At 35.1% G+C, this 14701-nt stretch overlaps 1 long non-coding RNA gene across 1 annotated transcript in view; it reads left to right on the plus strand.

Moving 5' to 3' along the window:
• The window catches only part of LOC134733019 (uncharacterized), a 113854-nt gene that overhangs the window by 42966 nt on the left and 56187 nt on the right, over positions 1-14701 (plus strand). The window contains exon 3 of the long non-coding RNA XR_010116557.1: positions 8170-8246. This is a non-coding gene — a long non-coding RNA (uncharacterized lncRNA). The remainder of the gene's footprint in view (positions 1-8169; positions 8247-14701) is intronic.

Here is a 14701-nt window from a genome sequence, read left to right on the forward strand (position 1 = left end):
ATCATAAACCAAATGGAATTATGTTAGTATTTTTTTAGTGAACCAAATTTTAACAGCAGGCTTTCCATGTGTTAAAAACCTTTGTACATAGCATACATAGGTAGAAAGTGTACTTTCAGAAGATCTGAATTCTAATTCCTACCTCACTACTTACTTCCTTTGGGCCTGTGAGCAAAAGACTCAAACTTTCCAAAGTCTTAGTTTTTCTCACTTGTAAAATACAGATAATTATCTGTGACCTGAACACATTACAAGATTATTAGAATCAAATAACTTCATTAGAAAGTGTTATGTAATGGTAAAAAGAAAATAAACCTAAATAGTATTATATTTTCAAATTATTATTCTGTGTAGCTAACTCAACAGGTAAAAATAATTCATTTTCCACTATCTTGCTTTTAAATGAAGATTCTAGGAATATGATTCAACAAAATAAATCTCTATGTTTTATAGCCAACTCAGATAAGAGTAAGCCTTAAAGGCCTCTATAAAGGATGGCTTCTTGTCTTACCAGAAAATACAATTTATTTTTTAAATCCATATTTATTGCAGAAAATTAGGTAATACTAATAAACAAAGGAAAACAAATTCAAATGCCCTTAGTTTCACTAGATATACATTATCAGCATTAAACTCTAAACATATGTTTTCAGACTGCTTTTTACTCATATACATAAATATGCTATATAAATATATATATATAAATTCACACTATAAGGTTTATAATATGTTCTTACAACTTCATACATCAAAACATCTTTCAATATTCATCAGATTAATTTCAGATATAAACTGCATGAGGACATAATTTCGTTCATTGCACATCTAGCATGAAGTCTGTAATAGGTGCTTAGTAAATATTTGTTGAAAGGAGAAATGACTGAATATACAATCATTTAAATATTTCTCCCAACATAAATCAGGCTACATAATATATTACAATGAGAAATAATAATAAACTACTTTATATTCCTTAAATATATTATTTTGATTTAAAATATCCAGAACGGTTGTACACATTTGCATATTCATCAGCAGTTCATATAATCTTGACAAATTTGCTCTTATTTTAAAACATATTTGCCATTTTGTAAGGTGAAAATCGACATCTCATGTTAATTTACATTATTTGAATCTGACGAGAATTGTACATTTTTATGGCACTTATCCATATTTATTTTGTAAATCGCTTATTCAAATAATTTTGGATGTGACTCTGAATCTCTAAAACACATTATCATCTACCAATTCAGGTATTCATATTATAACAATAACAATAAAATAATTAAAGAGATGTGCTGAGAAATATTCAACCAAATTCTATAGTGAGAAACATAAACAGGATTTTATAACGTTATGTGCAACAAACTTAATTATGCATTGAAGGCATCAGAATTTCAATGCCTGTTCCTTGAGAATAGATGAGAATTTTTATCTAGTATCAGAACAGCAAAAACAGTATCAGTCTCATATGTATCCTCTCAATATGGGTGGTACATTATTCTGTATTGATTAGTCCATGCAGAGATGTTCACATTTTATTTCAGGCATTTCTTATGAGATTCTTAGTTCTTGCCTAGGTATTTCTTCCACATGCAGTCTTTGAGGATGTCATCTCTGACATTTTTCTTAGAAGTTTTTATAGTACTTATGCATTCCTCTAATGTGTTTTGTACAATGTTGCCTCTGCCTATTCCACACTTTGACTGCTGCATTCTCTCTGGGGTAATCTGCTTGTTCTCATCTCAATGTTCTCATTGTCTCTGGGGTAATCTGCTTGTTCTCATCTTAAATGTGATAGGTGTATTTAAGCCCCCTTCATGAGAAGTTGTTTATTCTTAGGCATTTGAGTTCATCACAGTGCCTTGACAATTTATGAAAATGAATATTAAACTCAAAAAGATAATCCCCTTGTTGAGTATTATTTAATGTACAATATTGTCTAGGCTGTACCTCTAGGAACCAATAAACATGAATATAAAGATTCACAAAATTAAAGTTCATTTTTCATTTGCATTAATATAGACTTTCCCTTCCCTTTCAAGCTGGCTTCTTTTTGCTTTGATTGTTCCTTAATGTTGCTCTACGTCTGGACGGGACTGATTAGTCTCCTCTCAGGTACGATCTCATTTCTAACAGTGTTTGGGTCAACTTTCGCAGATGACTCACAGTGATATTACATTAATTATATCTCTTCATTAGATGACTCATATTGATATTACATTAATTGTATCTCTTCATTAGATGAAAAATTTATTAATGGTAGCATTAATGTGTTTTTCTCAATCATTCTGTATACTTTCTATTTCTTGGAGAGCTACACCTCCAAGAATATTCAACATATAGCTGATAAGACATGCTCTTAAAATCAGTTAGAAAAAGTGCTCTTAATCATAGTCTTTTTGCTTGGATAAATGATTAAATCAAATGTCCTGTCTAAAGATGAACCATCAATATGAAGTAATGTGGGATTCACTAATGGTATTTGTGATTTTCATTCACCATCTCTGTTAATTACTTGAATTACAGAGTTAAAAATTTGCTTATAAAATTTCTTGACAATTCTAAATTTACAGGGGTAAGAAAAACTTGATTAAATGTGAACTTAATTTTTTAAATTATTAATTTAAATATGCTGTGACAATTTGGAAACATTAATCTATGAAAATCTAATGGAGTTCATATATTCAAGTATGTAAAAAATTTTTAAGGGCACAAGTTGTAAGATTTTATCCAAAAGTGACCAATATAATAGTAGAGTACAGAATCAACAAAAGGCTACATTATACAAATATGTTTTCCTATTATTTTTCGTGGTTTGAAAGTAGAGATATTGCTTCACACTGTTATCATTTAGAGTTTTTAACAAAATAGGCATTTCGTTAAAATAGAGTACTGTTTCACAGTAACGTCAGTGTTACCTTTCTTTCTTCAATGAGTAAACCTCGTGCTCTGAAGAGTCCTACATCCTAAGGCATAAGTTTGTCACTTCTAATTCGGATAGCTACCTGATGTTGGGGTGATCAGACTGAACACCAGGTCGTGGGGATGACGAAGTCCGGCGGAGTCAAAGGAATGAGAAAAGACAGTTTGAGACAGAAAGTGGGTCCAGGAGGCCATTGCTAAGTATGGAGGCTGTGAAGGCCCTGAGCTCTGGAAGCCTAGACTATTTGTTGGTGATCAAACAAAGAAACAGGTGGTGAGAATGTGGGGGTGAAAGGGAGGGTTGCATTAAGCACATGATTTACAGCTGTGATGGTTTAGCATATGCTCGCTCCTTGAGATAATGGAGAGCAGGTTCTTTTAACTCAAGATACAGTTGATCCTGGGAGAGCAAGGAGCAAGGAGCCAGCAAGTCTAGATACATTCCAGAGGCCACGAGCCCTGGATTCAATCCAAGCCATGAGGGGTTTTATGCCCTGGGCTTAGATTATGGTGCATCAGGGTAGCCTACCACCCTTTAGCACAGAGCTGGGTGTTCCAAAGACCACAAGGGGTTTTAGACCCTGGACCCCGAACATGTTCCAAGACTTTTTCACATTATGTCAGACATGCAAGCCCTGCCACAGCTTTTCCCAACACTCAGCCTTTCTCCCAACACCTGATGAAGTTGATGGATTTTTTTTTCTGAGGTCCTTTTCAGGTGTCTCTTCTATCACAGTTGTGAAAAAGGAATCATTATGATTTAGAGTAGTGAGAAAATGTGGAAAATTTCTCCTCTCCATCTTTGAATCCAATGGAAATTTGTATCTTCATTTACTTTGACAAAATTTGTCTTATTTCTTTATTATTCTATCTTTAAAGGTAGGGACTGTGGTATATCATTACACCTCTTGCATCAGTAGGAAACATTTCTTCCATATGAAAAGTAGAACCCGAAGTCTGGTGAGTTGAGTTGGCTGTCAGGAAAACCACATTAAAATCCCCCTCTTGCTGTTAACTATCCAAGTGATATTTGATGAATCACTTACTGGCCTCAGATTTTTTTCATCTGTAAAATGAAAGGATTGAACTAGCTGATCTTGAAGCTGATCTCTACTCCTAAAATATTACCAAGTATATAATAGTAATAACCAATCCTTAGTCATCCCCATTTACATAACACACAAGGAAAGTGTGGAACATATTTATATCCCAAAATATTTGGATTTCTTTTGCTGCGAATCACCCACAATCTACAAGAAAGTTTGCATTCCACAGGTTTCTTTAGGCTCTTTTTGTTAGCAAACATGCTAAGCTGTATTTATGTAATGTATACCGATAACTGCTAATTGGTGCCAACTCTGAGCAAGGAATCCTCTGCTGTATAAGTGACTCTGGAGATGCACCTTATGGAAGAATTGTTTAGATTCTGCTATTTGCATGACTTTGCCACGTTCCTCCAGAGGCCGAGAGACTTGTTTGTTGATACAGGTAAAATAATTCAATCTGAAAGTTTTATTTTATACTCCTGTTTTCTATCCGACTTTCAAACCTGTCCTTGAGCAAGTGAACCAGCACTTTTTTCTTCCAGGTTACTTAATTAGGGAAAAATAATAAGGATATATATATATATAAGCTGCTGTGTGTATATACTATATGTAGTAAAGATCAAATTAGTTCATTATAGATAAAATTTTTACTGAAATAATGTTTCCTCAATTTCTAAAATGATATATGTATGTGTATATATATAATACAGATACATATATATATACTTTGCTGAGCTCCACTTTGACACAGAGGGTGTGACTGCAAAGTCATAATAAGCAGAGTAGCCAACAAAAACCACTTAACTAGGCCCACCTATTCAGTATGACCAAGTTGAGGATAAGCCTCACTAAAATATTTCACCTGGCATGTGTTCAAGCTTTGAGGTTGAATGAGTCTACTTTTGTTTCTCACTAAACCTGGAAGAAAGGGAACTTGTTAGGGAGGAGGAGAGGAGAGAAGGGAGGAATGAGTTAAGTCCTTAGCATCTTTAGTGCTTTTTCTTTGCTTCTTTTCAAACAAGCACACCACATTGAATAGCATGTAGAAAATTGGCATTTCCAGTGAATAGAAATTAACTGGCAAACAACAAAAGGGAAAACAGAGGAATGCTGCTGGATGCTGTTTGGCTTGTCTCATCTTGTCAGAGAAGGAACACGTGTGAATCAAATGATTTAAGATGAATTTACCTACGTGTTTGGCTCCTGTTCAGATGTTTTAGATTTCGTAGTAATTTTGTTTACTTGGGAGGGTTTTTAAAAGCACGATTCTTCTGTAAGTTAGGAATAAAAAACAGAAAACTTAAAAGTAGTATGGGTGAACAACTCTTCAAATATGCCACTTCAGAAAATTTGTTCACTTTGTTTTCTTTTGGAGAAACACAAGCGCACACACACACACACACACACACTTATTTAAATAGCCAAAAAACCAACACAAGTATCTGCAGTGTTCTGACTTTTAGAAAAGATTGCTAATCTGGTATTTTGAAAAGAAATTTGTCTTTTTAAGAATAGAAAATCTTCTTCAATATCAAAATCCTTTCATATCCATATACAGTAATTTTGCCCCCCCCCATAATATGCTGTATGCACTTCAAAGTTGGAAACTAAAACCTCATTTTATTCTAGTGTATTGTAAAAATTTACGTGAACAAGCTGTGCTGTGACATCATCTACTGAGTGAATGTGTATGGGTTTAGTAAGAAGCTGAAAGCCAACCTCATGTCTCACTTGTTCTTTGCTCTTTCTTTGGAGAAGAAAACCATCTGATATAAAATACAAATCATATTTTTAATTCAGATCAATGTTTTCCTGAATATGGAACAGATACTCTTTTTCATGACAACTCAATCATGACTTGTGATTGAAGCAATAAATGAAAGGAAGGTATTTGGTAAAAGAGCATACGTCCAGTGACAGAAATCGCCTTTCATGAAGATTACCTCTATAAAAAGTTATATAAGCTTATATTTTAGTGACAAAGTTGTTAAATAATTCATCACATATGTAAAGTAACATAACCATGACCAACAATAGCAAGGTCTTAGGGTTTTCACAGGTCTCAGACATTGTCATTAAATTATGGTGACTGATTTGCAAAAGGGTTTAGCTTTCATGATAATTGAGCATTAACCTCAGGGAAAAATATATTATGAGGAAAAAAATGCCTACAGATGATGCTGCTCAGTAAAGCTGGACTTCATTATTTTATATCAGGTTATAGTCATCTGAAAAGTAGGGACTTTCAGAATCACAGACTAGTTGAGTTGAAAGGAAACTTACTTCACAATACAACCATAGGCGTACCTTGTTTTATTGCATTTCACAGATAATTGCAATTTTTTTTTTTTTCACAAATTAATTTTGTGACAACCCTGTGCGAAGCAAGTTTATCAGCACCATTTTTCCAACAGCATGTGCTCACTTCATGTCTCTGTTATATTTTGGTAATTTTCACAATATTTCCAACTTTTTCATTACTTTTATATCTGTGATGTATCTTTGATATTACTATTGGAATTGTTTTGGGGCATCAGGAACTGTGCCCATAGAAGATAACAAGCATAATCGATAAATGGTGTATGTGTTCTGACCGCTCCACCAGCCAGCTGTTCCCCATCTCTCTCTCTCTCTCTCTCTCTCTCTCTTCAGGCCTCCCTATTCCTTGAGACACAAAAATATTGAAATTAGGCCAATTAATAAGTCTAGAATGGCCTCTAAGTATTCAAGAGAAAGGAAGAATTGCACATATCCTGCTTTAAATCAAAACCTATAAATGATTAAGCTTAGTGAGGAGGGTATGTTTGAAAGTTGAGATAGGCTAAAAGCTAGGCCTCTTGTACCAGTTAATCGAGTTGTCAATGCAAGGAAAAATTTATTGAAGGAAATTTAAAGTGCTACTGCAGTGAATACATCAATGTTAAAGCAAAACAGCCTTACTCCTGATACGGAGAAAATTTGAATGGTCTGGATAGAAGACCAAAGCAGCCACAACATTCTCCTAAGCCAAAGTCTAATCCAGACCAAGGTCCTAACTCTTTTCAGTTCTATAAAGGCTGATGTAGGTGAGAAAGGAAAATCTCTGAAGCTAGGAGAGGTTGATTCATGAGGTTTAAGGAAAGAACCTTCAGAAAAAAAGATTTCTTTAAAAATGCTAGTGCTCATTGACAGTGTACCTGGTCACCCATTAGCTCTGATGCAGATGTACATGATCAGTGTTGCTTTCAAGCCTGCTAACACACATTAATTCTGCAACCCATGGAACAAGGAGTAATTTTGACTTTGAAGTCTTATTATTTAAGAAATGCATTTTTAAAGGCCATAGCTGCCATAGATAGTAATTCGTCTGATGAATCTGGGCAAAGTAAATTTAAAACCTCTGGAAAGGATTCACCATTCTACGTTCCATTAAGAAAATTCATGATTCATTGGAAGAGGTTATAATATCAACATTAACAAGTTTGGAAGAATTTGATTCCAACCTTCATGGATGACTTTGAAGAGCTCCAGACTTCAGTGGAGGAAGTAACTGCAAATGTAGCGGAAATAGCAAGAGAAGTAGAATTAGGAGTGAAGTCTGAATACATAACTGAATTGCTGCAATTTCATAAAAACATTTTAATCGATGAGGAGTTGTTTCTTATGGATAGTTAGAGAAAATTATTTCCTGAGATGGAACCTACCCCTGATAAATATGCTGTGAACATTGTTGAAATGACAACCAAGGATTTGGAATATTGTTTAAAATTAGTTGATGAAGCAATGGTGGGATTGAAAGGATTGACTCCAATTTTGAAAGAAATTCTGCTGTCGGTAAAATTCTGTCAAACAGCATCCTACAGTAAAACCTTTCATGAAAGGAAGAGTCAATCAATGCTGCAAATTCATCGTGTCTTGTTTTAAGAAATTGTCACCGCTACACCAGCCTTCCATAACCACTACTCTGATCAATCAGCAGTTATCAGCATCAAGGCAAGATCCTCCACCAGCAAAAAATTACAATTCACTGAAGGCTCAGATGATCGTTAGGAATTTTTAGCAATAAAGTATTTTTTAATTAAGGTAGGTATATTACTTTTAGACATAATGCTATTGCATACTTAATAGACTACAGTATAGCATAAACATAAGTTTTAAGTGCACTGGGAAAAAAAACATTTGTGTAACTTGACTTATTGCTGTATTTGCTCTTATGCAGTGTTCTGGAATGAACCCACAATATCTCCAAGGTATGCCTGGATATTACTTCATGGATGAAGAAGCTTAGGCTTAAAGGTATCAAGTGACTGCACAGCAAGTTGTGGGCAAAACTTGGTCAAGACTCAGTTTTCTTAACCCCCCAAACCCTGTGCACATTCTATTATAGCACATTTCAGGCAGATTCTGGGGAGATGCTTGTCTTCACTCCATATTAGTGCTTCTGGCATCTAGAATTCAAAGAGGGAGGTACCTGTATTTGGGTTGAGAATACCAGACTGAATTTCAAACCACATTTTCTTAGGAAATAGAGGCAGTGCTTCTGATGTGTCCAGGAACACCTGACTGCTCACTTTCAATAAATGTACAGTGAAAAGAATATTCTGCTCTCTTTTGAGTGGAGTGAGAAACTCAGTTTCTAAGAAAGAAATAAAAACTTTCCCCCAGTGTTTTATCATTTTGATGAGTTTCTGCTAGAAGTTGACATTATCTTTCCAAATACAAATATTCTTACAAAATCCAAAGAAAGAAGAGAACAGCTATTGTAGTTTTTTGGGGGGAAAAATTTTTAGAAGTGTTCATTAAGTAAAATATTCCAAATATAATTTTTATGTCCTGAACTGGAGTCACCCTATGACTGTTTTGATTTTATTTGTTAGAAATGAAATTACAAAATTTAAAGGAAAGCGTGTTTAACAGATTTTGAAAGGTTAATAATTGTTGACTGTAGTACGATGTGATTAAGAAAAGGTTCAGAAACTATTTTGCATGGGCCTCTAAATAATTCATCATTTGAATCTGTCCAATGTGTTCAGGTTTCACAGACCAGCTTAGTATCCCTGCCAAATTAAAGTTGGCAACTTAAAAGCTTATTGAATCTTTGGACCAAGTGTTTTCTTGTTGTTTAGAATTTTTCAAAGACAGAATAATTATTTAAGGTAGGAAAGTACTTGCCCATGAAAAGATGTTTTAACACTGTTTCTCTAAGAATAGGGTTCTATTTTAATACCTCATATTTCTCTTGTATCCTAGTGACTCCTCAACACCCATTTTCTTGGTAACTTCCCTCATTTTACTTTGGCTCATAGTAGATGACCTTTAGCTCTATAGGATAGGGTAATTTGACCCTCCAGGAAGCTAATACTGAAAATATTATTTCCGATCATATTACTCTTTGACGTTTACCTTCAAAGCCACTTAATAAAAGGCAGCTGAAACAAAGGTTCTTACTTTCCCTTTCTCTATTACTAGCTTATTTTTTCTTAAAAGATGGTGTTTGTTCATAATGTTTAAATAGATAAGTCAGTTTTATATTAAAAAATGTGATTTACCTTCGGAAAATGCAATAGGCATGAATTGCAAATTATGTACTGGATGTATTGCCTATAAAACATTGTATTCAAGAATCCTCAAGGGGGCTGTCTATCTCATTTTACTGCAAGTAACACAAAGAAGCCAGATGGGATATTCAACATTGGACTTGAAAAACTCTAGCTAGATCATTGGATTCATTAGGTACATTTTCCACTTTCCATGTTAGTGCAGGCAACAGTGTTGCTAAGCTTCTGCCACTATGTAACAAAGATTCCTTGTTTCCAGGATCCAATAGCATTCCTTCACCGCTTTTAAAGACCTCCCAGCAGCCTCCTCAAAGATCTTGATGAGGCTTTGAGAGTTTTCCTAAAAATCTCTTCAAGGCTTCCAGTGCTTTAGTTAACACTCTCCATAGGCCTCCCAAGCTTCTTTCTACTACGTCATCCCCAGAGCCACTAATATATTTTGAAACTTTGACTGCAATAGCACCCAACTTCCAAGTACAAAAATTTGTATGGGTTATCTATTATTGTGTAACAAATCACCTCATAACTTAGTGGTAGAAAACAACAATACTATTATCCCTCATACTCTCCGTGGATTAGGAGTTTGAGAATAGCTTCTTGGCTGTCTCCAGCTAGAGGTCCTTCATAAGATTGCAGTCAGATTTCAGCTAAGAAAGCAGCCATCTGAAGGTTACTGGGGCTGAAGGATTCACTTTCAAGGAGATGTGGTCACCTGGCTGGTGGCTGGTGCTGGTTGCTGGAAGCAGGCCTCAGTTCATTACCACATAGATCCTTCTCCAGGGATGCTTTAGCATCTCATGGCTTTATAGTGTTAGGAGATGACTCTCCATACATCTCTCATGTCTTGTGAGCAGGGGAACTTAAAATTTCCCTTCTTCTGAATTCTCTTTTCAAAGATGTTTGCATAGCAAACTGCCTTGATTAATGAAGATAGTCCCCCTCTAGAGCAAAGGGCAAGGATTTTTCATTTTTCTCCTATTTAATAGAGATACTATCTCCTTAAGCTAAAGGTCAGACAAGTTTACAGCCCATTATAAAAAACTGAGTTCCCTAAATTTGGGTGTGTATCTTCTTTAACACAACCCAGTACCTGTATAAGCATCCCTTGTTCCACTTTGCACTGGTCTGTGGAAATCGGGGCTGAAGGAACCGAACATGCTTAAACTTTGGTTACTTTCATTGTTTTGAGTAATCAGCTGTCCTTTGACTTTGACTCAGGGGTCTTGTTTCTTCTGTTACCATCCACAAAACTGTGGCAAGGTAACTTGTGTGTTTGCAAGTAAGATAAAATCTCAGATATTTCATGGTTCTTGATAGGCAGCTGGCTTCCCTTACAGTGAGTGATCTAACAGACCAGTGCAGAAGCTGAGATGGCTTTTTGAATTAGCCTAGAATGTCACATATCATAATTTCTACAATGTTCTATTGGCCAGCCCTGATTCAGGATAGAAAGGGACTATACACAGTTGGGAATACCAGCAGATAAGACTCATTGAGGACTACCTTGAAACAGGCTACCACAGCTCTCCTAGAAGTTGTAAAAACCTTAGCTCACGGATAATACACTGGTTATCTTTATGTTCCCTGTAGAGTTCAAACTAGTGTTTTCATACAATATCCACTCAAAAAATATTTGTTGATTATCATTACGTGGAAAAGTACTGAAATTACTAACAGCATGTGAATTGGGATCAAGGGAATTACATATAGTATAGTCATATTTCATTTAATGTATATTTAACCTTATAAATTCAACTTTATGAATTGAGAGAAAAAAAGAAAATGGTTTGCACAAAGCAAAGCCCTTTGGCCGTAAGCAAATCACTTCCTCTGATGCTCAACAAATAAAAACCAATAATCTATCCCTACTCCGGGGAAAAATAATTTGCTGAACTTCTCAAGAAATAGAATTATATTCAAACCATGTTTATTCTAATTCAAAAAAGTTTAATGAACTTTCATAGTTAATTTTGACTTAAGCAATCTGTCCTCTATAAATGTATTTAGAACCTAATCACTGAAAATATCCCTACTGCACTGTGCAACATTTTTATGAAATATTAAGACAGGGAAAAGAAGAGATTTTAGTGTGGTACTATAGTTCATCTAACTATCTCTAAATCAAACCACCATCTTCAACTCCTGCCCATTTGGTTTATGGTATCAGCTCAGTTAATGGCACAGACTTCTTTGAAGCTCAGTGATTGAGATTTATCAAAAACAAACCAAAACCCAAAAAACCTGCCATGATCTTGGTGGAAATAATTTTCAAATTCTTATGTAGTTATTATATTTTCTGGCTTGGAATCATAATGAGTTTAAAGCATTAATTAGGAACACATTCCATCCTTTGCCTCCCATGGTTAAACTGTTTAATTAAAGACCTTGAAGCCTTCTGGGCAAAACAATCAAGCCATGATGTGATCATCTCCCTCTTGTTTTCTTTGCTTTGTGCTTCTTCATCTTTAAAAACGTAATTCGTTTATTCTAGGACTGTTTGGCAGTTTCCACTTAGCCAACAGTAGACAAAAGAAGTCAGTAGTGGTTTAGTTTTGTAGATTCTTGAAGTGATTTATTTCTGATGGTTGTAGACAGTCATTTATTGCATAAATATTTGTTGAGCAAGTGCCAGCTAAGAATCCTGATACTGTGCTAGGTGCTTTGAAACAAGTGATAAACCAGATGCAGCTCCTTGTTTGCATCTAAAGGAGTGCTCAGGAAAGAAGGTGAAATGAGACAGGGACATTCCTATCTACAACCCAAAGAAGCAAGGGGTAATGTGCCATGGTAAAATATTATAATAATGCAGATGGTGAAGAGATTATTTCTTGATAAGAGAAATTAAGAGAGAAAGAGACATGGAGGAGATGGGATTTAAGTTCTACTGGAAAGGTATTAGACATGCAGAGGCTGGGATGAGTGAGACTATTAAAAAAAAAGGACAAGGAAGCAGAAGAAAGTGAGTCGTCAAACTAAAGAATATAAAAGGAAATAACAGGGAATAAATTTGAGTTGAGGTAAAGCATGGAAGTTGAAATTCAAATTCTACAAGTGATAGGAAACCACTGAAGATATTTTAGCAGGGTTGTGATATCATCTGAAGTTTTCCTTAGGGCTTGAAGACAAGAGAATGAAGGTGGTAAGATCAATTAATGGGTCAAATCATCTAATGACTTTGGACTTTATTCTAGGACCAAGAATAAGGCATTTTAAAAGAGTTTTAAAGATAAGAACTAGTTACTTAGATTTGTATTTTAAATAGCTCACTCAGGCTGAGGTGCGAAGTTTGGATAGGAAGGGATAAGAATAGAAAGAGAGAAAGGTAAGATGGCTCCTTAACTAGTCTGCCTTTATAGCTCTTAGTATTTGCAGTCTGCCCTTTTGCTTGATGATCCGTTTTAGACAATGACAACCTCTTCTGGCTTGACTCAGTATCCTCTTTCAAGTATCTTTTTGATTTTCACCTTCTGATCTCTCACATTGTGATCATAGAAAGCAATGTACTTGGTTTAAATAGAATCAACACTTTGGATCCACTTACTGCGTGGTTTCCCCAGTAGTGAAATAGGGGATGGTGAGGTGAGAGGAAATTAGAGAACATTACTGCCATTTGTCATTGTTATTATAGATTTTTTTTAGTTTAAATTAGAAGTGCGTGTGTGTGTGTGTCTGTGTGTGTGTGTGTGTGTGCATGTGTGGGTGCCCATCTCAGTATCATTGAAGCCACATACCAAAGACTATAAGGTTGGCCCTTAACTGCAGGCATGGGACAAAGGAAATCAAAATTCATGTCCTAGACTCAGTAGTCTTAGGAAGGATAAACTCTGAAACTTTTAAGTCTATGAATATAAAGGAGAGCAGGCATTGTGTCCAAAACGAAAAGTCTAATTTTGATTCTGCCAAATGGGATGGATGTTAGAGAAACCCTCTGGAGCAATTGAAGCTAGAAGAAGTGAACATTTTTTGAAGAACCTTTAACAAAGCCTCTGGGCACAAAAGGAATTGAACATATATTTCTATTTCCTCATTTGCTTTCTTTAATTTTTTTAATTTCTAAATTGACACATTGTAATTGTACATATTTATGGGGTACAATCTGAAACTTTGATATATGTATATGTTATCTAATAATCAAATCAGGGTAGTTAGCACATTTATCCATTACCTTACACACTTTTTATTTATTTGTGGTGAGCACATTCAAAAGCCTCTATTTTAGCTATTTTGTAATATACAATACCTTATTGTTGACCATAGTTACCCTACTTTGCAATAGAACACCAGAACCTGTTCTTCCTAACTGCAACCTTGTACCCATTGACCAACCTCTCCCCATTTTCTCCTTTCCTATCTCCTTCTCAGTCTCTGATAACTACTCTTTAGAGATAAAGTTTTTCTAAATTCCACATGAATGAGATCATGTGGCATTTTCCTGTAAGCATCTGCCTTATTTCACTCAACATGGATGTCCTCCAGTTTCATCTATGTTGTTGCAAATGACAGAATTTATTCTTTTTATGGCTGAATAGTATTCCTGTGTGTGTGTGTGTGTGTGTGTGTGTGTGTGTGTGTGTGTGTGTGTGTGTACAGTATTTTCTTTATGTATTCATCTGCTAATGACCACTTAGGTTGATTCTGTGTCATGGCTATTGTGAATAGTGCTATAATAAACATGGGAGTACAGATATCTGTTTGACATACTGATTTTACTTTTTTGGACATATACCTAGTATTGGGATTACTAGATCATATGATAGTTCTATTGTTAATTTTTGAAGAATCTTCATGGAGTTTTCCATATGGATGTACTAATATACCTTACCACCAACAGTATCTAAGTCTTCCCTCTTCTCTACAATCCCACCAATACTTATTTTCTTTTGTCTTTTTCATAGTAGCCCTCCTAACTGGAATAAGGTGGTATATCACTGTGGTACTGGTTTGCATTTCCTTGATGATTAGTGATGTTGGGCATTTTTTCATATACCTCTAAGCCATTTATATATCATGTTTTGAGAAATGTCTATTTGGGTCTTTTGCCTATTTTCAATCTAATAGTTTTCTTGATGTTGAGATGTTTGAGTTCCTTACATATTCTGTATATTAATTCTTTGTCAGGTGCATTGCTTGTAAATATTTTCTCCCACACTGTAGGTTGTCTCCTTACCCTGCTGATTCTTTCTGTTGCTGTGC

The sequence above is a fragment of the Symphalangus syndactylus genome, chromosome 2 (assembly GCF_028878055.3).
Source record: "Symphalangus syndactylus isolate Jambi chromosome 2, NHGRI_mSymSyn1-v2.1_pri, whole genome shotgun sequence".
NCBI classification, from domain to species: domain Eukaryota; kingdom Metazoa; phylum Chordata; class Mammalia; order Primates; family Hylobatidae; genus Symphalangus; species Symphalangus syndactylus.